This window comes from Podarcis raffonei, chromosome 3 (genome assembly GCF_027172205.1).
Source record: "Podarcis raffonei isolate rPodRaf1 chromosome 3, rPodRaf1.pri, whole genome shotgun sequence".
NCBI lineage: Eukaryota > Metazoa > Chordata > Lepidosauria > Squamata > Lacertidae > Podarcis > Podarcis raffonei.
The window spans coordinates 34066532-34093888 of NC_070604.1; positions in this window are offsets into that span (position 1 = coordinate 34066532).

Consider the following 27357-nt stretch of genomic DNA (forward strand, 5'->3'; position numbering starts at 1 on the left):
CATCTTCATTATACAAAGATTCCTGCATTTCAGGGGGTTGGACTAGATGACCCTCATGGTCCCTCCCCACCTCACAGTTCTACGATTTTATGCTTCTAAACTTTCCTCAAATGCTGAAGGCACACCTCTATATTCTGGCTTTTGACACGTGGGGTGCATATTTTTTAGGGCACACCTTATTTCTGTGTTTGCAAGTTGTTTAAAACTCAACAGCATTGTGTTTTAAATGGTTGTCACCTGTCCTTTGGGTGAAGGAGGGTTATTCATCATCATCATCATCAGAAAATGTTATTGTAAGTGCTATTTCAGCCCCTGAGTTAACCCACCCCCCTTTTGAATACACAAGTTTTTCTTGCAGTATACCTTTGACTCTTTTGCACACATTTTTACCATTTGAGCAATTGCCATATTTAAGATGGATATATAATTTTGCATAAAGTTGTGTATTTGGATTCGGTCCGAGGGGCTGTTTCAGTAACCAAAACCAAAACCACCCAGAGGGCATACAGTAACCAGCAAGAAGCAAATTAACAGCTTAATTTATGTTTATACAACACTTCTAGCTGTATTTTTTTTCCTTAAGCACCCAACAACATATGTTAACATCCACCATAAATTTATTTTAACTATTGCAACTGAGGATTTTTAAAAACAAACCTTTTCTTTTTTAAAAAAAAAAGCAACAAAAAACCCCTACGATTTGACCAAGGCCATTTCTCCATAAAATGACTTTTCTTTCAAGCTTCTGTACAACGATTTAACAGAACTTACATCTGGCAATTTTAATGGGAAGAAAAAGGCATCTTATTAGTTGTTCCTTTCATGTCGACCATTATGACTTGTAAAGGATTGTCCTGTAATTAGCTAAAGGTTAAAAAATGGCAACAAGACATAAATGCTTAAGGGTGTCTTCATCTACCTGGATATTAAATGAAATTGCAGCAAACACATACTGTACATGGCCCCTTTATAGTGCATGTAATTTTTGGCTTTTATAGTAATAAAAAGCCAGCCTTTCTGTATAAACCATCTCCATGCTCCTTACTGCCTGTGGTACCCTTATTTCGTGTATTCCCCTCCATTCCTTTATTCAGCTCATTTTATAGGATTCTTGCGGCTAGCCAGCTGAACAGCAAATGTAGTGCCTCCCCTTAATTTTTCATGATGTGCTGTTACACAGCTTAGGGGACTCATTTGTGAAAATATTCTGAGATGATGCATGCGAGTAATTCTTCGGGATGGGCTGGTTCTCAGCAAGGCAAGCATCAAAATCTTCCTGATGCCCATAAAACTCTCAGCATGCGCATGCTTACGTATACAATTTGCATGGTGTATTGAAGCCTCAAAAGAACAACAACAACAACCATTTTATTATTTATATCCCGCCCATCTGGCTGGGTTGCCACAGCCACTCTGGGTGGCTTCCAACACACACCAAACATTAAAAACTTCCCGATACAGGGCTGCCTTCAGATGTCTTCTAAAGGTTATATAGTTTTTTATTTCCTTGACATCTGATGGGAAGACGTTCTACAGGGTGGGCACCACTGCCGAGAAGGCCTTCTACCTGGTTCCCTGTACCTTTGCTTCTCACAGTGAGGGAACCAGCAGAAGACCCTCAGATGAGGACCTCAGGCAGACCAATGGGGGTGGAGATGCTCCTTCAGGTATACTGGGCTGAAGCCATTTAGGGTTTTAAAGGTCAGCACCAACACTTTGAATTCTGCTAGGAGCCAGTGAAGATCCTTTAAGACCGGTGTTATATGGTCCTGGCAGCCACTCCCAGTCACCAGACTAGCTGCCGCATTCTGGATTTGTTGTAGTTTTCACGTCACCTTCAAAGGTAGCCCCACGTAGAGAGCATTGCAGTAGTCCAAACAGGAGATAACAAGAGCATGCACCACTCTGGAGACAGGGTGCAGGCAGATGGGTCTCTATTTTTTAAAAAAACCCAATGTACAGTGGTACCTCAGGTTACAGACGCTTCAAGTTACAGACTCCGCTAACCCAGATATAGTACCTCGGGTTAAGAACTTTGCTTCAGGATGAGAACAGAAATCGTGCAGCAGCAGCAGGAGGAGGCCCTATTAGCTAAAGTGGTACCTCAGGTTAAGAACAGTTTCAGGTTCAGAACGGACCTCCAGAATGAATTAAGTTCTTAACCCGAGGTACCACTGTAATTACACCCAGCCAAAAGGTTCTGATTCATTTCTCAATGAAGACAATGGAACCTTCCGATGGACACTAATGGAATTGATTAAGAGTCAAACAATTTAGGGGCATAGCTAGACTTTTAGCCCAATGGTGGCACAACCTTCTGCCGCTGGATGTCAAAGGGTTTCTAAGGAAACACAATGACCTTAATTAGCACTTTCATTATAGTCCTGAAAAGATTATGCTACAAGGGCTGAGAGGACCCCAAAGGAAGCTTGCCAAATTTGAATTATCGGAAGAAATTGGGGGTGATTGCTCAGAGCTGTCTTGGACTTGAGAAGGGCATCTTGATATTGGATGGTCATCTGTCAGGGATGCTTTAGTTGAGATTTCAGCAGTTGTAGGGGGTTGGACTAGATGAGCCTTGGGGTACCTTCCAATTCAACAGTTCTATGATGACATCACTGAAATGTGATTTTTGGTATGTTATTATATTTCTGTTTTGCGATGTTATTATGCAATTGTTATTATGCTATTATTTTACTTTTAATGTACAGTCGTACGTTGGTTTTCGAACAGCTTAGTTCCCCAACGTTTTGGCTCCCGAACGCCACAAACCCAGAAGTAACTATTCGGGTTTGCGAACTAATATTGGAAGCCGAACATCCGATGGGGCTTCCACTGCTTCCGATTGGTTGCAGGAGCTTGCTGCAGCCAATCAGAAGCCACACTTTGGTTTCCAAACGTTTTGGAAGTCGAACGGACTTCTGGAACGGATTCCGTTTAACTTCTGAGGTACAACTGTATAGTGTGGATGTTAGGAACCCTCCAGATCTGCTTGGTTGGTTGTTCAAAAGGCAGTTTTCAGGGCTTCTTCAGGGTACTGCTAGACTCAAATACTTGAGTTATCTGAAGGGAGCCCCAAATACTTTCTTCCAGTTCTGAAATGAATAGGGGTGTTAGAAGTATTGTCCATTTGGATGTTTGAGGATCTGGAATGGTCAGAGATTTTTATTTTACTTTTAAACCACCAACTTTTCAGAGTTCAGCAAAGATGAAATACAACCAGTCTGGACATTCCACATACTGCATTTTTCTTTTCCATCTACACAGAGAAACATATTCTTCTCCACCAGGCACATAGAAGGTGAAAAGTTCATAGTACAAACTGGGCGATGGGAGCCCCTTATCAAGAGGCCTGCATATCGGAGATAGCGGGGGGGGGGGAATCCCATGTGTTGCTCCAGATAATCCATTATAAGTTAAGAACTATTTTTAATGGAATGGTAGAGGACATAATCACAGAGCCTTTTATGTAAATAACCTCTGCAGACATGGCGGCTGCAGCAATTTTCAATCTGCCCTTTTCTTTGATGCCTAATTTTTCATGATTTTCCAATAATCATGCCTCTTTCCTAGAGACCTATGCGTTCTTCGGTGTCATCTGCACAATTCCCAGTGCATAAGAACCAACAGAGAGAGAGAGAGAGAGAGAGAATACTGTATGTTTCTATGTATAACATGCCCCGTGTATAAGACAACCCCTATTTTGTGGGACTCCAAATTTAGGAAATGGGGGGGATTGCCCAGACTTGTTGAGCTTGTTTTGGGGAGGATTTCAGCTTTTATGGGGGGGGGGGTTGCCGCCAATCGCTCACCTGTCTGGCCGCCACTGACAATCACACACCTCAATGAAGCCACTGATTGTCTGCCCGCTCCCCGCCACCAGCCGCCAATCACCCGCCCACTTGCCGCAGCAGCAGCCAATCGCCAGCAGGCCTTGCCACAGCCACCAATCACCCACCCGATCACCGATTGCAATCTCCTGCTCGGGGCTCCCACCAATCACACCTCCCCCCTCTGCACTATCCGTGTATCAGACGACCCCCAATTTTTAACAATTATTTATATAAAAAACACACACCTCATCTTATACATGGAAAAATACAGTACATACACAAACACACACACATATACACTGGCGGAGGAACAGGGGTGCGGTGGGAGCGCACTGCCCCTGGCAGCACAATCCTGGTGGGGTGCCATTGCGGCTGCCTTCCCCCACGCTGGGTGCCACGCACCCACAGGTGGCATGCCACGCCACTGGGACGTGTGCCAGCCACGCCCCCATCTGCTTCCCCCACACACAGGAGCTTGAAGCTCTGCCACTGCACATATATACACATATATGTGTATATACCCGTCCAGAGGAGGGCAACCAAAATGGTCAAAGGCCTGGAAACGATGCCTTATGAGGAACGGCTAAGGGAGCTGGGCATGTTTAGCCTGGAGAAGAGGAGGTTAAGGGGTGATATGATAGCCATGTTCAAATATATAAAAGGATGTCACATAGAGGAGGCAGAAAGGTTGTTTTCTGCTGCTCCAGAGAAGCGGACACGGCGCAATGGATCCAAACTACAAGAAAGAAGATTCCACCTAAACATTAGGAAGAACTTCCTGACAGTAAGAGCTGTTCGACAGTGGAATTTGCTGCCAAGGAGTGTGGTGGAGTCTCCTTCTTTGGAGGTCTTTAAGCAGAGGCTTGACAACCATATGTCAGGAGTGCTCTGATGGTGTTTCCTGCTTGGCAGGGGGTTGGACTCGATGGCCCTTGTGGTCTCTTCCAACTCTATGACTCTATTCTATGATTCTATGACATACACAGTGGAATTTTTCTGGAAAAAGAGGGGCTGAAACTCAGTTCCCCTGAGTTGCTGCTGAAAAAAAGCGCTGTATATACGTATTTGTGTGTGTGTGTGTGTGTGTGTGTGTGTGTGTGTGTGTGTGCAGATATACACACAAACACACACATATAATCTCATGGGTACATAAGCAGTTATTGTCCTTGTCACAGAGCATATTTCCTGAAGGTGCATTTTTGAAAGTAAACATGGGCATGGCTGGTACCTAGATGAGATACTTGCTTAAAATCTCTGCGTATGTCATTCTGATCTCTTGGAGGAAAAGCGAGCTATAAAAGAAACAAAGAATTTCATTGCTGTTCAGCTGAGTGGATTAGCCTTACCTCTTACGCGCAATGTAGGCTCCGAGATATCGTGAGGGGAAGGGCTATTAGCACCAGCTATAAATTTCGTATTTGGATGCTTGGGACTGTAATAAGAAAACACTCATGCTGGTAGGCTCTCACTGACAGGATCACAGCCTTAATCGTTATTTCTTCCATGCAGGTAACTGGCTATTTGTTCCTCAGAGACAGACTAAAAATATAATGTGGAAATCAAAGGTCCTCTTAGTGGGCCAAGAGACTTTTAAAATTAAGGCCACGGTGCTCTGCCTTATGAGAGTTTCAGCAAAGCCGTTGCTGTCTTCCGGCATCCAAGTAAACCCATGGCAAATTAGGGTGCTCACATGGAATGCCTTTTGCAGCATTGGAAGAAGCTGCCTCATCATTCAGCCTAGCAACATATTCTGTGCTGTTTATGATTTGTCAATATAATAAAGTCATACTAAAGGCAGACCCTCCAAGTGTCCCTGTTTTCCAGAGACATCCCTGATTTAGAGAAGCAGTCCCGGTTTCTGATTTGATCCCGGAATGTCCGGCTTTTCCTTAGCATGTCCCTATTTTCATTGGAGAAATGTTGGAGGGTATCAGACCCTCGAGCTGTCTGAAGGCAATTCTGTATAGGAATTTATTTATTTTTAATGTTTAATTATGTTTTTATATATGTTGGAAGCCGCCCTTACCCAATAAGATAGGGTTGCCATATTTCAAAAAGAAAAAAACAGGGTGCTATTTTTAGAAAGACCCCAAAATTGAGCTTTTTTAAAAAACTCGTGTCATCAGGAGGAGCCACATCATCGGGAGGATGATGGCACAGCATCAAATCGGGCTCCTGAGTGCGAGTGACTAGTGCACGTGGCCATTGAAGCTGCGTTGCACTCGGATTGGTGGTTTGGCCTCCTCAGTCCCCTTAATATTTGGGGGGCTGAGCCCCTTGCTAAGGAATATTAAGGGGGCTTACGGCATTTCCACCCCTCAGAGTTGGCACTCCTGCATCTCCGCTGGCTAATATAAGAGCTTCATAACTAAGAGTTAGTCAGCCTGAGTTAGGTTTTATCCTTCCTCCCTTCCAACCTCTTCCCCTTTTATTTTGTGTCTGTTTAGATCAGGGGCTGTCAACCTGGTCCCTACCGCCCACTAGCGGGTGTTTCAGAATTCTAGGTGGGCAGTAGGGGGTTCTACAGCACAAGCTGAATCCTCCTTCCATTGAGCACTGTGGGCGATAAGGAAATTTTACCATCAAGAAAGATGCATTAGTGGGCATACTGGGCCCAGCACCTCCTGGCAAATAGAAGGGGAAGAAATGGAGGCAGTGAGAGATTTTACTTTCTTGGGCTCCATGATCACTGCAGATGGTGACAGCAGTCACAAAATTAAAAGACGCCTGCTTCTTGGGAGAAAAGCAATGACAAACCTAGACAGCATCTTAAAAAGCAGAGACATCACCTTGCCAACAAAGGTCCGTATAGTTAAAGCTATGGTTTTCCCAGTAGTGATGTATGGGAGTGAGAGCTGGACCATAAAGAAGGCTGATCGCTGAAGAATTGATGCTTTTGAATTATGGTGCTGGAGGAGACTCTTGAGAGTCCCATGGACTGCAAGATCAAACCTCTCCATTCTGAAGGAAATCAGCCCTGAGTGCTCACTGGAAGGACAGATCAGATCGTGAAGCTGAGGCTCCAATACTTTGGCCACCTCATGAGAAGAGAAGACTCCCTGGAAAAGACCCTGATGTTGGGAAAGATTAAGGGCACAAGGAGAAGGGGACAACAGAGGACGAGATGGTTAGACAGTGTTCTCGAAGCTACCAGTATGAGTCTGACCAAACTGCAGGAGGCAGTGGAAGACAGGAGTGCTTGGCTTGCTCTGGTCCATGGGGTCATGAAGAGTCGGACACGACTAAATGACTAAACAACAACAATAAGGTATAAAAAGGTTGACTACCCCTGGTTTAGTCCATGTGCCTGACACCAGGAAATGGCTTATGAATGATCTCTGTATGGCAGCCTTTTTTGGCTGAAGACCAGGATCAAAATGCTTCAAAATAAATAAAGGTATCCTGCGTTATATGTCCTCTGCAGTACTGCCACTAGTTAAGAAAATGAATTAATTCAGACAGACAATGACAATGTATGTCTAAAGGCCTTTAAAAAAAGAACTTGATAGTGTGAATGGAAGAGTCCAATACAATACATTCTCTTCTCCCCCACCCCCTTCCCAAGAATGGCATCTACAGAGAGGTGGCAAATAGTCCAGAGAGCAGATAAAAGATAATTTAACAAGAAGCAAATTGTAAAGGGTGACAAAGTGTTATTTCCATAATAAGCTTATCTGAGCAAACTTTCCCAGAGCCTTAGTGAGTTCCTGAACAGGGTGTGGATTTGGCAATAGTAAAGAAACAGGCCCCACAAAGAATGCCTGTTGAGCTAATGAATGCTTCTGAAGTGGTTGACTTTCATTTCTCTGGCTTGGATCGCTGCCACCTTTACTCTCATGTCAGACTTTGCTTAATTGGCAAATATGTCTTCAAAGTCCTGTAGACCCTTCCACATTGCTCCCTCGGCTGTTAATGTTTAATTGTGATTTGTTAAAGGCATACTAGCAGTTGATAAAAACTAAGAGTCTGGGCGCTTTATTGCCCTTATAGACCAGCAAGGACATGGCATATCCCATTCTTTGGCAAACATGGGCATTTTTTAAAGAGAGAAGCCAAGGTTGAAAGTGACAAATTTCTTCTGTTTGGTGCAATGAAATATTAAAAAGTCTTCCCTTGAGGAACATTATAACTACATATTTTCATTGAGTCCTATCAGCCGGCCTTGAGAAAGATTAAGACAATGTTTCCAGTAGCGCATATGCTCCAACATTTCTCTGATTAAATTGGGACGTCAATAATAATAATAATAATAATAATAATAATAATAATAATAATACACCGCTCATCTGACTGGGTTGCCCCAGACACTCTGGGCAACTTCCAACATATATAAAAACATAATAAAACATTAAACATTAAAAAAAACTCCCCTGTTTTCGAGTGTCTCGGAAGCTGAAAGATTCGGAAACCGAATGCCGAAAACCTGGAAGTGAATGCTTCTGTTTTCGAACGTGCCTCGGAAATTCAATAAACGATTTCCATTCCATTCCATTTATTAAAAGTTTGTTATTTTGATTTCTTATTTTTCAAGTAAGTTTCGTCATTTCTGCATATTCCATAAGTTTTTGTATCCATTCTTCTTTCATTGGGACTTCTTTTTCTTTCCATTTTTGGGCAAATAACATTCTTGCTGCTGTGGTCGGATACATGAATAAATTTCTATACTGTTTAGGTCATTCTACCCCTATAACTAGGAGTAGTTGCTAGTTCTTAAACCAATATTATATCTGTGTTCTCACCAGCCTTAGCAATTCTATTTTTCATTATTTTTCCTAGTGTTGTTTCTCCCTCCTCTCTAGTTTACTACACAGTTGTTGCTTTTTCATATACCAGAAGAAGAGTATCCTGCATCTTTTTCAACAGCTACTTAAATCTAAGTGGGGCAGAAGAATGTGACAATGGCCCAATTCTCGTTTTGAGGTAAACCATAGTTTACCCAAACTAGACACAACAGCAAACAATGGTTTTCTTATACCAGGAAGTGAGGGAGGGAGCAGGTGATGAAAAAGGGAGCAGTTGAACCTGAAGCCTCCTCCCCAAAGCCATATCATTGTTTGGCCATTATATCTGAAGCTGAACTGGCCCAGGATGTTGCCTTTTTTCAAAGACAACACATCTATAAAGTAAAAGGTAAACGTAAAAGTAAAGTACCCCTGGACGGTTAAGTCCATTAAAGGCAACTATGGGGTGCGGCACTCATCTTGCTTTTCAGGCCAAGGGAGCTGGCGTTTGTCGACAGACAGCTTTTCCAGGTCATGTGGCCAGCATGACTAAACTGCTTCTGGAGCAATGGGACCCCGTGACGGAAGCCAGAGCGCACAGAAACGCCGTTTACCTTCCCACCGCAACGGTACCTATTTATCTACTTGCACTGGTGTGCTTTTGAACTGCTAGGTTGGCAGAAGATGGGGCAGAGCAAAAGTAGCTCAGCCCGTCGCATGGATTTGAACCACCAACCTTCCAATCGGCAAGCCCAAGAGGCCCAGTGGTTTAGAGACCACAGCGCCACCCATGTCCCTCAATCTATAAAGTAATATAATAGAATCATAACAATCATAGAATCATAGACTTGGAAGGGACCCAGGTGTCATCTTGTCATTGCTGGATAATTGGTCTTGTCATTGCTGGATAGCCAGAAATAGTATTACTCTTCTTGTTAGAGTTTAGTTTCATGTCATCCCAAGCGATGATCTCCCAACAGACGAAAGGTATGAGGTAACACAAATCATTATGGATTGTCACCTATCATACATTACCTGTGAGCTCAGCCATTGACATCCTCAAAATTTAAAACAATGTGGATTTCCACTTCACTTTGGGGTTGGCCTGAATAAAAAAGGGTTTAGACAAATGTAAAACTACTCCCCACCCCCCACCCAATAGCTCATTCATATGGCTTTTGAACTAGAACTTCCATAGTCAAAACAAGCCAGATCCATGACTGGGAATAACAGCGTTCCTTTCTCACAAAATCAGCAGCTTTTCAGCTGCAAGAAATTACCAGGATTTCCAAAGACTTTGACTGAAACAAAAACACTAATAAAATGATTAACAGATTCCCCCTCCCCTTGGCCTGTTTAACACTCAGCACCTTTCCTTAGCTTTCAGCTTAATTTCATTGCTTCATTTATTTTTACAAGGTCTGTTCGAGAATAGCTTGGTTTTTTATTTTTATTTTTTATTTTATTTTTTTTAAAAAACCCACCTAGTTTACAGGGAGGCCTAGCTGAGGAAATCTGATTATACCACAGTGGAAAGGCCGATGTCAATATCACCCCACAGAAAATAATGGGTTCTTGCACACAACTGACAAATGCCATTGTTTTTGTCTCATGCCGGGAACACTGCGACTTCCTCTTTTTGTGCAGCAAAAGGCATGCTGGAAATCTTCCTTAAGTCCAAAATATAATTCTTTTTGTTAGCATAAGCCATTTAGCAGACAAGTGGAGTGAGGGGTTCCCTTTTGTATTGCTAGTATATAGAATTATAGAATTGTAGAGTTGGAAGGTTCCCTAAGGACTTTGCAGCTGTCCCATCCGGGGTTCGAACCTGCAACCTTGGTGTTATCAGCACCATGCTCTAACCAACTGAGCTATCCAGGACTTTCATGTTTAGGTCCGATATAATAAATACAGTGGTACCTCGGGTTACATACGCTTCAGGTTACATACGCTTCAGGTTACAGACTCCGCTAACCCAGATATAGTACCTCGGGTTAAGAACTTTGCTTCAGGATGAGAACAGAAATCGTGCTCCGGCAGCGTGGCAGCAGTGGGAGGCCCCATTAGCTAAAGTGGTGCTTCAGGTTAAGAACAGTTTCAGGTTAAGAACGGACCTCCAGAATGAATTAAGTACGTAACCAGAAGTACCACTGTACAAAGGTCACATTAAAAGGTAAAGGGACCCCTGACCATTAGGTCCAGTCATGACTGACTCTGGGGTTGCGTCACTCATCTCTCTTTATTGGCCGAGGCAGCCAGCGTACAGCTTCCAGGTCATGTGTCCAGCATGACTAAGCCACTTCTGGAGAACCAGAGCAGCGCACGGAAACACTGTTTACCTTCCCGCCGGAGCGGTACCTATTTATCTACTTGCACTTTGACATGCTTTCAAACTGCTAGGTTGGCAGGAGCTGGGACCGAGCAGCGGGAGCTCACCCCGTCGCAGGGATTCAAAACGCCAACCTTCTGATCGGCAAGCCCTAGGCTCTGTGGTTTAACCCACAGTGCCACCCGCATCCCTTAAAGGTCACATACACACCGTCATTTAAAGCACTCTTATACCACTTTAATATTCATCCTCCCCACCCCCATCCCAAGAACTGTATTTGGCTAAGGGCTGTGAGAGTTGTTAGAACACGTTAAATAAACTAGAGTTCCCAGGGTTCTTTGGGGGAAGCCAAGACTGTGCATCCCTCCTTCTCTCAGCCAACAGCTGCAGAAGAGCCCACTTCCTCACTGCTGTGAATTGACAGCTCTACCTGGGCAGACCTCCAGGTAAAGCAGGTGTGTTATGAGGGCTTGGTTTTGATATGTGTCTGGGACAGGCTCAGCCTAGAGGTACCACATCTGCAGGGTGTGCAGAAATGCACTACACTGCACCAACAGGAATTGCACAACTCCTGCGTAGCTTTTGTGTTGATCCAAGTAGCTTGGCCTGATCGGGCAAACACATTTCTTCCTCAGCTTCATCTGATCTGAAGACAAGTCAAGGTAGTATTTTCTGGCTTGCATCCTTGAAACATATGCTTATACAGTGGTATTATAAATTTGCATTGTAATAATGAGGTTATTATTGGGCTGTAATTGAAAACTAATTAAAATTATTATTTTAAAAAATTGGAAGAAAACATTAGGGTGTATAAATATTATTGTGGGGAAAGAGCTAAACATTCCAGAAGATAACATCATTTTAAATTATATACTGAAATAAAGGTAAAAGGGGGAAACGACCCCTAGGCGGTTAAGTCCATCAAAGGCAACTATGGGGTGCAGCACTCATCTCACTTCACAGTATATGGGGCCGGACAATCAGTCAACATAAATGGATTTTCTGTGCCCTCGCATCTGCAAAAAGACTGATACATTGGAAGGACAAAAATATGCCCTCCCTTTGATCAATGGATAGACAAAATGATAACTCTTGCAACCCATGAAGGGATCATCTTAGGCGAAGATTATGCATGGACAAATTTAATGATATTTGGAATGTATTTGTCAAAACCATAGTGACACATGGATTAACGTACAGTTGAGGTAAACAATATGTTTAATGATGATGGTGATGATAAGTCAAAGTAAGGTGAATGAGGTCCTCTGTGGTACCATTAAAATGCAGCAAATGGTATTTATTTTATCCTTGTTAACAGAAATAATGTGGGATGCCTCGTTCAAGGATTCGCTCCAGGGTTATCTCTGCCATCCACTTTCAACTTGTTACTGGGGGGGGAGGGGAACCCTAACTATATTTTTGTTATAGCAGAAGGCAGCATCTGGATTTCACTAGCTAAGTATCCAAAATTATGGCACCTTTGAAATTAGGACTGTCAGATCAAACTTTCAAAAATGAGGGGCAACATATTCCTCCCGTGGTGTTCCTTCTGTGGAGCTTTATGAAGTGGTAATGTTTTGAAATAAGAGCTATCCATATGTTTCTATGATGTTCTGGAAGAAGGAACAACCCTTTAAGATAAAGGTCATTACTTAAAATAGAAGACATCTGGCAGTCCTATTAGATACTTTCCTCTTGTGCATGAAATATTATTACAAACCAGACAAAACTCAAGGACAGGTTCCCAGGAGATCTGCACCTAAATCTCCACATTCCACACAGGAGTGTGTGTGTGTGATGGGGTGGCAGGAAAGGGAGAGGTGTTGCTCCTGTAACTGAAATATAAAACCTTAACAGTTGTGTTGTGAATAAGATTGCTGCCTTTGCACAATTGACTTTTATTTCTTTGTGGAATTCAGAATGAAGGGTATGTCAGAAACTGTGCCGTCTGTCCCCAGACATTGGACTCCAAAATTAAGGAATGTTAGAAGGATGTTGGAATGAAGTTATGTGGTTTTAGCAGAAATGTTATAAAGGATTAAGTAAAAATTGACTGTTAATTGGTGAAAGGAGGGAAAGTAAAGTTACATTATATTAAGATAAATTATGGGACAAAAACTGGGAAAGATGGAAAGGATTTTCTGAAATAGCTAACCGAACTAGAATACAAAAAAGGGAGGTGTGAGGAGGTCAAGGAAACAAGCAAATGAAAGATAAGTTATGGGAAGGTTCGCTGTGTTTTTTAATTGTTTCTATTTTTCTGTTTTTTCTTTCTTTTTCTTTTTTTCCTTTTTCCTTATTGTGATGTGTTGTCTTGTTTTTGCTTAATTTGGTGTTTTCTTTTTTTTCTTTTTGTAACCTTTAAAACTTTAATAAATATCACTTAAAAAAAAAAAGACATTGGACTCCAACTCCCATAAGCCAGTTTGGCGCCATTACCATTATTAGAGAACAAGGGAGGCGTTCATGGTGAGTTCTGGAACCTCTTTTTCTAGAAAAATAGCACTGCTAGTAGCAGAGATGGTGGGAGTTGGAGTCCAGCAACGTCTTAAGGAAAGGCACTGAAGCCACTTGTGAGCTTCTGGAGGCATCTATCTTGCCCGTCTTACATGTGAAAAGGAACCAGGGGTCTTAGTAGACCACAAGCTTAATGTGAGTCAACAGTGTGATGCAACAGCCCAAAAATGTGAATGCTATTCTAGGCTGTATCAACAGCAGTAAGGTAAAGGTAATGTCAGGAGCTGGGCAGAGAAGGAGGAGTGGTGGAAACTGCCTCCCCATCCTGACCCTTCCACGGAGGAGGAAGAGGAAGACAGTATAGATTTACAACAGGGGTTTGAGGGAGGAAGAGGAGGGGGAAAGTTGGGAGATAATGGGAGAGGAGGAGCAGGCAGAGCTGGAGCAACAGCTGGCTAACACGTTGTCACTAGAAAGCATTCCAGACCCACCATCTCCCAGAACCATCTCCTTAGAAGTAGGAGAGCAAAGACAGAGGGCATTTAGCAGCACCCGTAGAGGAGGTGATGATGATGACAAATGAGGAAGTGAGAGAGAAACGGGGTGGAGATGCACTCTGGACAATGCCGTTATCCAAGAGGCTGGGTTCTACAGCCTCTCTCTGTCAAGTTCGAAATAAAATGGGAAACTGTTCCTTGTCTTTATGCCTTCCTGGGCAACCAGGAGCCACTGACAGCACCATGACAGGTAAAAAGGTAAAGGACCCCTGGATGGTTAAGTCCAGTCAAAGGTAACGATGGGGTTGTGAAGCTCATCTCGCTTTCAGGCCAAGGGAGCCGGCATTTGTCCACAGGACAGCTTTCTGGGGCATGCGGCCAGCAGGACTAAACCGCTTCTGGTGCAACAGGACACCGTGACGAGTGCCAGAGTGCATGGAAACACAGTTTACCTTCCTGCCTCAGCAGTACCTATTTATCTACTTGCACTGGCATGCTTTCAAACTGCTAGGTTAGCAGAAGCTGGGACAGAGCAATGGGAGCTCACCCTGTTGCAGGGATTCGAACTGCCGACCTTTGAATAAGCAAGTCCAAGTGGTTCAGTGGTTTAGACCACAACGCCAGCTGCATCCTGATCAAGGGTAGTCATATTGCCACTTTATTCTGCCTTGGTTAAATCACACGTGGAATCCTGTGTCCAGTTCTGGGCACCACAATTTGAAAAGGGTATTGACGAGTTGGAATGTGTGCAGACGAGGGAAACCAAGAGTCTGGAAACCAAGCCTTCTGAGGAACAGTTGAGGGAGTTGGGTATATTTCAGCCTGGAAAAGAAGTGGCAAAGAAAATATATGATTGCTAAAGGGCTGTCGCATGGGAAATGGTGCAAGCTTGTATTCTCTTGCTCTGGAGGGTAGGACCTGAACCAATACCTTCAAGTTACAAGAAAGGAGAGTCTGACTAAACACCAGGAAGAACTTTCTGACAATCAGAGCTGTTTGACAGTGGAACGGACTTCCTGAGAAAGCTGTGGACTCTCCGTCCTTGGAGGTTTTAATGCAGAGTTTAGATGGCCATCTGTCATGGATGTTTAGCTGAGATTCCTGCATTGCAGGGGGGGTTGGACTAGATGACCCTCGGGGTCCCTTCCAACTCTACAGTTCTATTATTCTTTCAGAAAGCATGCGTCAGGGAGCTTGACCTTTAAATACAAACTGATTCAGTTTCCTCTCCCATTCCTACCTGGAGAACAGGTGAGCAACCTCAGGCCTGGGCAGCTGAATGCAGCCCTTTCATGGTTCTAAATTCTTCAGGGGAGCTGGGGAGTGGATGGTTGAATGTATGGGGCTGGGGATGTGTGAGAGCAGCCAAGACCCTCATCCCTTCCCTTGCGTGATGGTAATCATGTATACATAGGGTAGTGGAGGAGAATGAGTGAATAGGGCTATGGTTTATATGTCTTTCTTGCTCTTCAACTCGTTTTAATCTACAACTACAGTTTGCATCCATCTTTAACAGAAATCCATCATTTCAATTCTACCTCTCTGTGTGTGCTTTTCATAACAGGCCATTCAAACAGAGAAAGGTAGGTCAAGAGCTATAGTGTTTGGTGAATGAGCAATTCAGAAAGTGCAAGGAAAGGACCACTGGAACGTGTGTTTTCTCAAAGCCACATTTGCTTTTGCAAGGCTACCAGGGAGAATAAAAAAATGCTCTGACGTACTGACTTATAAAAGGCACTTAAGCACGTTATAATCTAATCAGACTTGGAGGTTTAGATGGCTTGAAAAATACAAGGTTGGCCATTGTACGCTTGTGAAAGAATTACGAGCTGTGGTTTTCCTCAACGAAGTGAAAGGATGTCTTCCTCCATTCAGATTTCCCCACCAGGTCCAGCAAACAATCAGTCACCAGAAATTGTTTTTGGGATTTTTTAAGAAGAAGGGAGGGGGAAGAAAAGAAAATTCTTTAAAGAAGTTCCTCTTACTTTGGGCCCAGGGAGTAAACTGACCACAGCGTAGTCTCTCCTGAAGACGTGGTTTCCTCCGAACACACCGCTGTTCCTTCAGAGGACAATGCTGTTTTCATTAGAGCAATAGTCAGTTTAATCATACACACACACAAAAATGTGTTCGGGGCTGATAAATTCCTTAAAAGGTACAGAAACCAATCTACAAACAGCATATGTAAACTCTTTCCCCTACAGCAAAACTGTGGTAAATATGCCTTCTCTGCATTCTGATGTATTGGGTGTATTGAGTAGCGATGCTGAATGGCAGGCAAAGAAAATATCCAAAGAAATGAAATATTAAATCTCGGATTTAATTGAGTTTGAGATGGTGATGACACACCCCAAAAGGCAGTTGGATATGCAGATTGGATGAGGGTGGGGGACTTGTGGTACAGAGACCTGGATGTTGCTAGCCCATAGGCAGCAAGGAGCCTCAGTGGGTGCAATCGAGTGAAAGCTCATTGCTGGAAATCAATAAGAAATCAGTCTTAAGCTCAGTGGACTTTAGAAAGCGAGCTGCCGTTAAGCTCGTTCCATAGATTTCTATAGGATTTTCTGGTGGACAGGCTACAATCTTGTATCCATTTCCTTGGAACTGAGCCGCACTGAAGTCAATTGACCGTCCTGGATAGCTCAGTTGTTTAGAGCGTGGTGCTGATAATGCAAAGGTTGCAGGTTCGATCCCTGGATAGGACAGTTGCAAAGTCCTCCATTGCCCCGGGTTGGACCAGATGATCCTCAGGGTCCCTTCCAACTCTACAATTCTATAATTCAATGAGATTCACTTTTGCAGAGATTTGTATAAGACTCCCCCCTCCAAATCATGCCTGATGTGTGCATTAGAGATTCCAAATTTGTAAGGGTGTATTGGATCTGCAAAGAGCAAATCCATAATACTTACTAAAGCACTGGAAATAAACCTAGTTCAGGCTTCCTCCAGCTGTTTCAGACTAGCACACCTATCATCAGCCTTGCCCAGGATGTCCAGTGATCAAGAGAGATGTGAGCTGTACTCCAAAACATCTGCAGGACACCAATAATAATAATTTACGGTTGCATAAAAAAGGGTTAGCTAAGATAGCTCGGTGCTGGAGATGTGGCAAGTACAATGCCTCTTTGGAACGTATGTTCGTACAGTGCTCAGTACTTAACAGGTTTGGAGAGAAAGGGCTGGACTGTGTAACTATGAGTGTGTGGGAAAAGTTAAATCTTTCAGCAGAGAATATTTTATGGAACCATATACAGTGGTACCTCGGGTTAAGAACTTAATTCGTTCCAGAGGTCCGTTCTTAACCTGAAACTGTTCTTAACCTGAAGCACCACTTTAGATAATGGGGCTTCCTGCTGCCGCTGCGCCGCCGCTGCACGATTTCTGTTCTCATCCTGAAGCAAAGTTCTTAACCCGAGGTAATATTTCTGGGTTAGCGGAGTCTGTAACCTGAAGCGTATGTAACCCGAGGTACCACTGTACCTGCAGTATGGAAATTATTAACAGGACAATGGAAATGGATTTTCTGTACCCAAATGGTGGCCAAGAAGAGAAGACTCCCTGGAAAAGACCCTGATGCTGGGAAAGATTGAGGGCACAAGAAGAAGGGGACAACAGAGGATGAGATAGTTGGACAGTGTTCTCGAAGCTACCAACACAAATTTGACAAAACTCCAGGAGGCAATAGAAGACAGGAGTGCCTGGTGTGCTCTGCTCCATGGGGTCATGAAGAGCTGAACACGACTAAATGACTAAACAACAATGGTAGCCAAGAGATTGATATTGAGGAATTGGAAAAATTAAAGTATGATACCCTTCAGTCAGTGGACTGACGATATGACATCTCTTGCAATTTATGAACTTATGCTCACTGGCACAGACTCTGTATGGATAAATACAATCACATTTGGAATGAGTTTATGCAAAATGTAGCCGGCTATTAACACATACATAAGCACTAGGACAATAACACTATACCAATTTATATAAAAGTATATGGGAATATCGTATATTACTTCTTTCTTTCTTTTGCATATTCTCGCTTTTATACATAACTTTGTTGTTGTTGTTTTTCTCCCTCTCACTTTTCCTTTTCTTTCTGTATCACTTTTTTTTCTTTTAATTGAGATCACCTTAATAAAGTATAAATACCACTAATAGTCATGCGTAAATGTGAACAATGTTTCTAAGCTTGGTTGCACATGCTAATGAAAAGCTACCAGATCAATCAATTTATGCTGTTCTTGTATGCTCTGTATGCAAAGTGGCATATCTATTTTTATATATGTATCCCTCAGCACCCGTGATCTACAGACAACTTATCTCTAAATGGAGGGATTGGGCAATTTATACTCCTTAGGAATAAGGTTCCGTCATCTGTCACTGGCGCCAAAGTTAAGATGATACATGGGAAAGATTATCGGTCAGTAATTAGGGATTTGTAATTACCTAACTAGAAACTAAACCGTATTTGATCCAGCCAGTCAAATAAAATGCAAACTCAAGGGTGTGGGTCATGTTAATTGGAAGATCCTATTGATGGAGGTCATAATCTGAAGAGTAGCCTGATATCCTCTGGTCATTTCTAATGGGGCACAGTTACCCCACTGTGAGGTTGCCGTGGTTGTCATGCCAGTTTTGTAGTAATGATGAAGATAGTAGAAGAATCCACTCATCATTTGCCTCACTGAAATCAAAATCACTGTGTCTTTGAGAAAATATAATTGAGATGCAATTCAGTCTCAGAAGGTCTTCTCTCTCTCATACACAGACACACACACACACACACAGAGAGAGAGAGAGAGAGAGAGAGAGAGAGAGAGAGAGAGAGAGAGAGAGAGAGATTCAACATGATCACCTAACATGTTTCCATATGTCTTTTCGGAAACATACAGTTATAGAATTGTTACCTGAAAAGAGTTGAGCTTATGATTGGAGTACATTTTGAACACTGGATGTAAATGAAAAGGTTTGCCTTTCTTTCTTTCTTTCTTTCTTTCTTTCTTTCTTTCTTTCTTTCTACAAACAAACAAAAAACAAACAAACAAAAAACAAACACATGCAAATAAAAACACTCTGCTCTGCTCTGCCCCACCCCAAATTTAGCTGGGTGGTGCCTTCTGCATTTAAAAGTAGCACCTCTGTAGTCATTGCATGCTGACCTTGTTAGCGGAAGCTTTCATCACATGTTGGCTGCTCCCGTGTCAGTCTCATTAATTTGCACGACAATAGGTAGAAAAAAAATTAACATCTCTCTCTCTCTCTCTCTCTCTCTCTCTCGTATGTGTGTGCGTCAAAAATCAGAGTTAAAAACAAGAGATTTCTCCATCCAGATTCTGTCGGTCTTACGGAGTGCTCAGAAGACACAGGTTTGTCATGCTTCTCTTTAGCAGGCACAAATTAATACTGTGAAGTGTCCTGCAAGTTTAGCCGTGTCGCACCCTTTAATATGCTTTCCCCTGTTTTACTTGTGCTTTGCCCTTGACCAACAGTGAGAGAATAATTTGCCTGCGATGAGCCTGTCTGGATACTCTCGTACAGTTACGTCCTGCTGTTGACAGTGTTGTCCCCGTTGCATTGAGTGGTTGCCAAGTTTCGCGCAGCAGCGGGACCACCTTCTGCACATTGTTGGGTGTCTGCCGTTATGGATGTTTGTGGCCCATTCGACCTGTAAAATTAGCCATTCCATTAAAAGAGTTCTGCCCATTTCATCGCATCCTGAAATAAATTATTCCGTATTATATCACCTTCTTAAAGACTTGCCTGTTGCTGCTGCAGAGTACTTATCGGGCTCCCTTAGTACTGATCTATAATTCAATTAGGTATGTAACAGATGAAAAGAACTTAAGTCTGTTAGTGGCAGAAGGCAGACATGCTCACTAATGAGGAATCACAAGAGCATTCTCAGACAGCGCACTGATCTGCAAGGCATTATGCATGCAGGAGTTCAATTATGCTAAGGACCTTATTCGGCTAAGAGAGTCAAGGGGTTATTCAGATATGTATCTCATAGTTACACATGGCTTATAATGGGCACTACTACACTTCATGAATACCCTGCTGTGCAATGCTTGGATGACAGTAAGGGGTTTTGTTTTATTTTGTTTTGCTTTGAGGGGTGAGGAGGTTCTCCATTGCATATCAGGGGCTGTACCTATCCCGCTGTGACTCCTGGAGTGAGAGTAAGCCACATGGAACTTAATAGGACTTGCAATGCAATTCTATACATGTCGACCAATAAATTAGTCCCACTGAGTTCCATAGGGCTTGCTCCTAGGTAAGGATGCATAGAATTGCAGCCTTATTTCCACACCCTCCAACATTTCTCTGATGAAAGTAGGAATGTTCTATTCAACAACAACAACAACAACACAACACCCCACCCATCTGATTGGGTAGCCCCAGACACTCTGGGTAGCTTCCAACATATATAAAAACAAAACATTAAACATTTTAAAAAATCCTTCCCTATACAGGACTGTCTCCAGATGTCTTCTAAAGGTTGTACAGTTACTTACCTCCTTGGCTTGTAGGTCACATAACTCCAAACCATTCAACATTTATCTGATGAAAATAGGGACGTCCTACCATACCCCCCAAAATAGGGACATCCTAAGGAAAAGTGGGATGTGGGATGTGGGGCTCAATTTGGCCCAATTGCTCCAATTGCCTTAAGGTCAGCCCTGTTGAGACTGTGCAGGGGTTGGACTGACAAGCCCTGCACCTTCTAGGTCCCTGGTGTCACCATTCAGAGTACAGACTCAAGGACTTGTTATGGAAATAAAGGGGGGCACTTATTGGAAATCAGTTTTCTCCCCTCTTCTCCCCCCCCCCCCCAACCCTGAGACAATGAGCCCAGCCACCTTTTATTCACAGTCACATAAGCACTACACTACAGTATGGCCATAAACTTGTACGTTCAACCACTGAAATATACCCCCAGTATGTAGAAATATATAGCAATGGAGATTTATGTTACTGCTTTATGAATTAACACTGTGTTTTATGAATGGATTCTGTATTTTGTGAATTACCTAAGAGCCACCAATAGGGAGCTCTAGAATTTGACAGCTAACCAATTGGGTACTACCAAACAGCGACCCCTATTGCTGAAAGCAGGTAACCAGCAGGGAATGCTTCAGCTCAACCTTTGCGCTGTTGACTGAACACCCCCTGCTGTGCAGATAATGGAGAAAGCCCATAAATTGTATCCTTTCTGGCATTCTGGCCAACTCTATTATGCTGGTGTAAACCCTGGTGCACCAGAAGCCCAGAATAGCAGCAAATAAAATCCGCTCATATGTCAGCAATGATAAGACTTGTCAACCAGTTCTTCCAAAGTGTTCCTAAATGATAAAGCTCCAAAATACAGGCTAAAAGAGAGCAGGTCTGGGAAGAGCGAGGCATACAATGGGCACCACCAGTGAAAAGTCCCTGCTCTGTGTAGCTCTTGGCCTGTCAGTTGATAGAGTGCCCACTTGCCCTCCTTCTTGACATGGAATGCTCTTTATTGGAGCCTCCAGGCCCACTGGCTGCATAAAATACCTATGGCCAGAGGGACTTAAAAATCATGTTATTATACCTTTTTCATATTTCAAAGAAAGGAAAAAGTGCAAGATATTTAGATATGTTTGAGTTAAAAAACTGTGCTTCCTTTCCTATAAAGGTTAGCAAACATTTGTTATTGGTACAAATTTGAAATCGTTTCTCCATTAATTAAATCCCTCCTGCACAACCCATATACCACTAGCATTCAAGGCTAGTGACAGCTCCTGATTTCTCCAAGCAGCCTGGCCTCACCTGGGATTATTTTGGCGAGACGCGGTCTAAACCACTGAACACTTTGGACTTGCCAATTGAAAGGTTGATGGTTCTTTGACTGGACTTACAGTCACTTTCCAGGGGTCCTTTACCTTTTCCTTTACCTTTACCTATTTGGGGCAGCCTCGACTTGGATGAACCCCAGATTCCTCTGAATTGGCTCCATTCAGTTTCGGATTCAGGCTATGGCTGAATCTGGTGTGCAGCCCCAGAATTCCACTGGAACCAAGGAATTAAGTGTGTTCAAGAATGTTTCCTAACTTTTTAGTATGGGAAGAGCAAGGCATACATTGGGCGCCAACAGGGAAAAGGCCTTGCTCCATGTAACTCCTGCCCTGTCAGTTGATAGAGTGCCCACTTGCCCTCCTTCTTGACATGGAATGCTCTTTATTGGAGTCTCCAGGTCCACTACAAAGACCATAAGAAGGGAGAGCAGGGACTTTGAAGTTCCCAACAGCTGTTAATCAACCAAGCAAGCACACAGGTCACCTTTGTCACAGTCAGGACGCCTATGTTCTGGCCAGGCCTGCACCCAATCTTGTTTTTGTACAATCTTGTTTGTCCTCAGTAACCAAATTGTTTGAATTAACATTAGGCTTCTCCTCTTTGGGGGCCTGGGCAGGCCGGCCTGATTCAGGTGAGGGTCGGATGCCTTGTCAATCCCAGCAGGTATAAAAGAGGATGACGCGGCCTGCCCAGGCCCCTAAAGAGGAGAAGCATAGTGTTAATTCAAAGAATTTGTAACCAAGAATGGAATCCACCACATTCGTTCCGCTCCTTTTCACCTGGCCACTAACGACCAAGCTGAACGCATGGTCCATACTACCAAAGATGCGCTTAGGTGCATAGTGCATGGAGACTGGACTCTCCGGTTAGCAGAGTTCTTATTAGTCCAACACATCACCCCAAGCACAGTGACCGGCCAGAGCCCAGCGGAGCTGCTTATGGGGAGGAGGCTCACTACCCTCCTTGATCATATGCACCCCGACCAGGCTCTTGAGCAACGGCCATCCACTGTGGTGTGGGGGGCTCCAAGAGGGTTCTCCCCGGGGGACACTGTACGTCTGAAACTATGGGCCCAGACAGGGTTGGGTCCCTGGTATCATTGCCCGCTGTACAGGTCCGGTTTCCTATGAGGTAGGGTTGGAGGGGGGACTGGTTTGGAAGGGACACCTTGACCAGATCAGAGCCAGGGCACCTCCGAACATGGAGCTTCAAGCGGAACCAGAGGACAGAGAAATGGGTACTTTGGGAGATTCTGTGCCCAGGCCAGAGTGGGAACCAGACGGGTTGCCGGGAGCCTGGGCAGGGCGGGTCGTCCTCTTTTATGCCTGCTGGGATTGACAAGGCATCTGACCCTCGCCTGAATCTCATCGTTCTCCTGTAGCTGCCTCTGATTGGTTATCATTTAACTCTTGGGCAAATTAATTAGCATCACACATTATGCACATGGAAGTTGTCGAACCAATTAATCAACTAGAAGGATTACTGTTAATAGCATCAGTTTTCCTATAACTTGATTATGCGGGATAATTTTGATGAACTGCAAAAGCATTTTTAGTTTGCTTTCTGTTGCCACCCTGGAACTTTTCTTTATTAGTGCCACTTTGTTTTGTATGATTCCTTGCAAATGAAGGAAAACAACTTTTCTGGTTGTATATGTTGATAATATAATTTTGGTTACTGAGGACAAACAAGATTGTACAAAAACAAGATTGGGTGCAGGCCTGGCTAGGACATAGGTGTCCTGACTGTGGCAAAGGTGACCTGTGTGCTTGCTTGGTTGATTAACAGCTGTTGGTAACTTCAAGATCCCTGCTCTCCCTTCTTATGGTCTTTGTAGTGGACCTGGAGTCTCCAATAAAGAGCATTCCATGTCAAGAAGGAGGGCAAGTGGGCACTCTATCAACTGACAGGGCAGGAGTTACACGAAGCAGAGCCTTTTCACTGGTGGTGCCCATTGTATGCCTCGCTCTTCCCATACCTGCTCTCTGGGATCGACGTTCCCAATTTTCCGCAGCAGGAACAGCTACTTCTCATACCCAACATTGGAAACGGAGTGGAAGAATGTCCAATTCATTTCATTTTATCAAATGTATTCATCGGCTATGTGGATGTGGAATATGTCCCCCCACCCCAGCCCACCAATATGCATTTTCTTTTGGCAAACAGCAACCTCTCAACTTGCCAATGTAAATGTAGCTGCAGTGAACTCAGAGAATTAGTCATAACTACCAGGACAAGAATAAACAAAGGCCTCTCTACCTATATGCAATGCAACATGGAGGAACAACAGTTGGCTTTATCTTATTTAAGGAGGGCAGACAAAAGGATCATTGCTTACTAATACCATTAAGGGGGAAAATATGTAAGTATTTGATTACAAACCTCAATGGGATGTTGTTTAAAATAGGAGCTGAGCGGCGACAGAAGCCTATGTGAGTCATCTGGTATAATTATGATTTTTCCAGCCTCCCCATCTTCTCCCCCTTTTTTCAGTGGGAGGACTGACAGTACAGTGCATGAGTGTGAAAATCCAGGGGTGTCTACATCATGTACCAAAATGCAAGGGCCTCTGCTTAACGTCTCCGTCTCTTGTGACCAGTCCCCATGCTCATTATGTTAGGAAGTGACGACGCTATCTAGAGTTAGGAAACATTCTTGAACACACTTAATTCCTTGGTTCCAGTGGAATTCTGGGGCTGCACACCAGATTCAGACATAGCCTGAATCCGAAACTGAATGGAGCCAATTCAGAGGAATCTGGGGTTCATCCAAGTCGAGGCTGCCCCAAATAGGTAAAGGTAAAGGACCCCTGGACAGTTACTGTAAGTCCAGTCAAAGGTGACTATGGGGTGTAGGGCTCATCTCGCTTTTCAGGCTGAGGGAGCCAGCATTTGCCCACAGACAGCTTTATGGGTCATGTGGCTGGCATGACTAAACTGCTTCAGGCTCAACGGAACACTGTGATGGAAGCCAGAGTGCACAGAAATGCTGTTTACCTTCCCGCCGCAGCAGCACTTATTTATCTACTCGCACTGGTATGCTTTTGAGCTGCTAGGTTGGCAGGAGCTGGGACAGAGCAACAGGAGTTCAACCCATTCTGCGGATTTGAACCATCAACCTTTTGATTGGCAAGTCCAAGGGGTTCAGTGGTTTAGACCACAGCGCCCCCCGCGTCCCGCCAAAATAATCCCAGGTGAGGCTAGGCTGCTTGGAGAAATCAGGAGCTGTCACTAGCCTTGAATGCTAGTGGTATATGGGTTGTGAGCAGGAGGGATTTCATTAATGGAGAAACATTTTCAAATTTGTACCAATAACAAATGTTTGCTAACCTTTATAGGAAAGGAATATTTTATAAGAAATAGATATTTTATGCAGCCTAAATGGTGTTGCTTAATTTATTTAATAATTTATTTAACATATTGCTAATATGCTCTTCTGATAGGGACGCGGGTGGTGCTGTGGATTAAACCACAGAGCCTAGGACTTGCCGATCAGAAGGTCGGTGGTTCCAATCCCTGCTACGGGGTGAGCTCCCGTTGTTCGGTCCCTGCTCCTGCCAACCTAGCAGTTCGAAAGCACGTCAAAGTGCAAGTAGATAAATAGGTACCGCTCCAGTGGGAAGGTAAATGGCGTTTCTGTGCGCTGCTCTGGTTCGCCAGAAGCGGCTTAGCCATGCTGGCCACATGACCCGGAAGCTGCACGCTGGCTCCCTCGGCCAATAAAGCGAGATGAGCGCCGCAACCCCAGAGTCGGTCACCACTGGACCTAATGGTCAGGGGTCCCTTTACCTTTAATATGCTCTTCATTGTAATGTGATACACAGTTATAAACAGAAAGATAAAAGAAGCAGATAAAATAATATCAATAACGATCCAAGTGTGGTCAGGCAGTCCAGCCGCCCTCCAGGAGAACCTGCTGCAAGAGTTGTGTTTTCAGTTGGCAAATTGTGTTGTCCTTGGTGCTGAAACTGCTTGTGAGGAGCTTCCTTTTGGACGCAGGTATGATACATTTCCAAAACAATGTTGGAACTGCTTCTCAGAGGTGTAGGAAGATCAGGTGGTACCCGGTGTGGAAAATTTCTTGTCACCCCCCCCCCATTGATTCCTCCTCCCCCCTGCAAAAATGGTTTTGCGTTTTTTCATATTTTCTTACAAAGGAATGTGGATTCTGGGCCTCTGATAACAAGTTGGCGACTGTGGACAGATACTTAAATCTACAGGATGGATTGTGTTTTGGCTTGTGTTGTTTTATTTATATTTATTGTTTATTTATTTAATAAAATTTATTTTAAAAAAAACCTGCAAAATGGTTTACCAAAACAAAAAACATATCAGTTAATATCTTGACCCTGTTTGAATGAACTGAAATTTCAGCCTTCATGACATAGGAAGGCCAAGTAAACAGTTATTTTCGTGGAGGAGGGTCAAGATATTAACTGATATGCATGAAATTTCATATATAGCGATATAATCCCTAGTGTAGTAAGGTAAGACCTTTGGAGCAGGCATTTTTTAAAAAAAGTTTTTTATGAACCACCCTAGTAGGGCAGTAATTGTTCCTTGATGATTTGTTACCCACCTCCATGATGGCGCCTGGGTCAACCAGAATGATCCCAGAATGTCCCACTTTTCCTTAGGACGTCCCTGTTTTCATCAGAGAAATGTTGGGGGGTATGAAATAGAATGCCCCTATTTTCATCAGAGAAATGTCGGGGGGTATGGAATAGAATGCCCCTATTTTCATCAGAGAAATGTTGGGGGTATGGAATAGGACGTCCCTATTTTCATTGGAGAAATGTCGGGGGGTATGCCAAGGCCTGACTCTCATAAAACAGGAGCCAAGCCCTGACAACAGCATGGCATGGCTAGCTAAAGCTTATCCACCTCTTTCTGCTTATTTGGAAATGGTGGGCAGTTGTAGAAAGGCCTGCCCCAGAAGAAGAAGGTGAGAAGCTGTGGGCCATGGGATGGGACACAAACCTACAGGTCACCAAAAGAAAAAAAAGTCTGCACGAGACAGGAAGGGGAGAAACACTTCCTTTTCGTGTGTTTCCCCTTCCTGTCACCACTGCCCCTGCAACCAAGAGAAGGAAGACTCTGGGGATGCAGCAAGAACCTACAGAAGAGAACCTACAGAATTTTGCATGCTCCAGCAAAATTTGCACATCCAGCACTGGGAGTGGAATGGGTTCTCCAACCCTGTTCTATAGCATCTTATTGTGACAATAAAATGAGAGAAAGTCTGAGATTCAAAGCAGATTTAGGCATGAGAGAGAGGGGGGGGAGTGCTCATGAGAGGTGAAAAAGGGGTAAAGGACCCCTGGACTGTTAAGTCCAGTCAAAGGCAACTACAGTGGTACCTCGGGTTACATACGCTTCAGGTTACATACGCTTCAGGTTACAGACTCCGCTAACCCAGAAATAGTGCTTCAGGTTAAGAACTTTGCTTCAGGATGAGAACAGAAATCGTGCTCTGGCAGTGCGGCGGCAGCAGGAGGCCCCATTAGCTAAAGTGGTGCTTCAGGTTAAGAACAGTTTCAGGTTACGGTAAGTACAGACCTCCGGAACGAATTAAGTACTTAACCCGAGGCACCACTGTATGGGGTTTTGGCGCTCATCTCACTTTCAGGCCGAGGGAGCCGGCATTTGTCCACAGACAGCTTTCCAGGTCATGTGGCCAGCATGACTAAACCACTT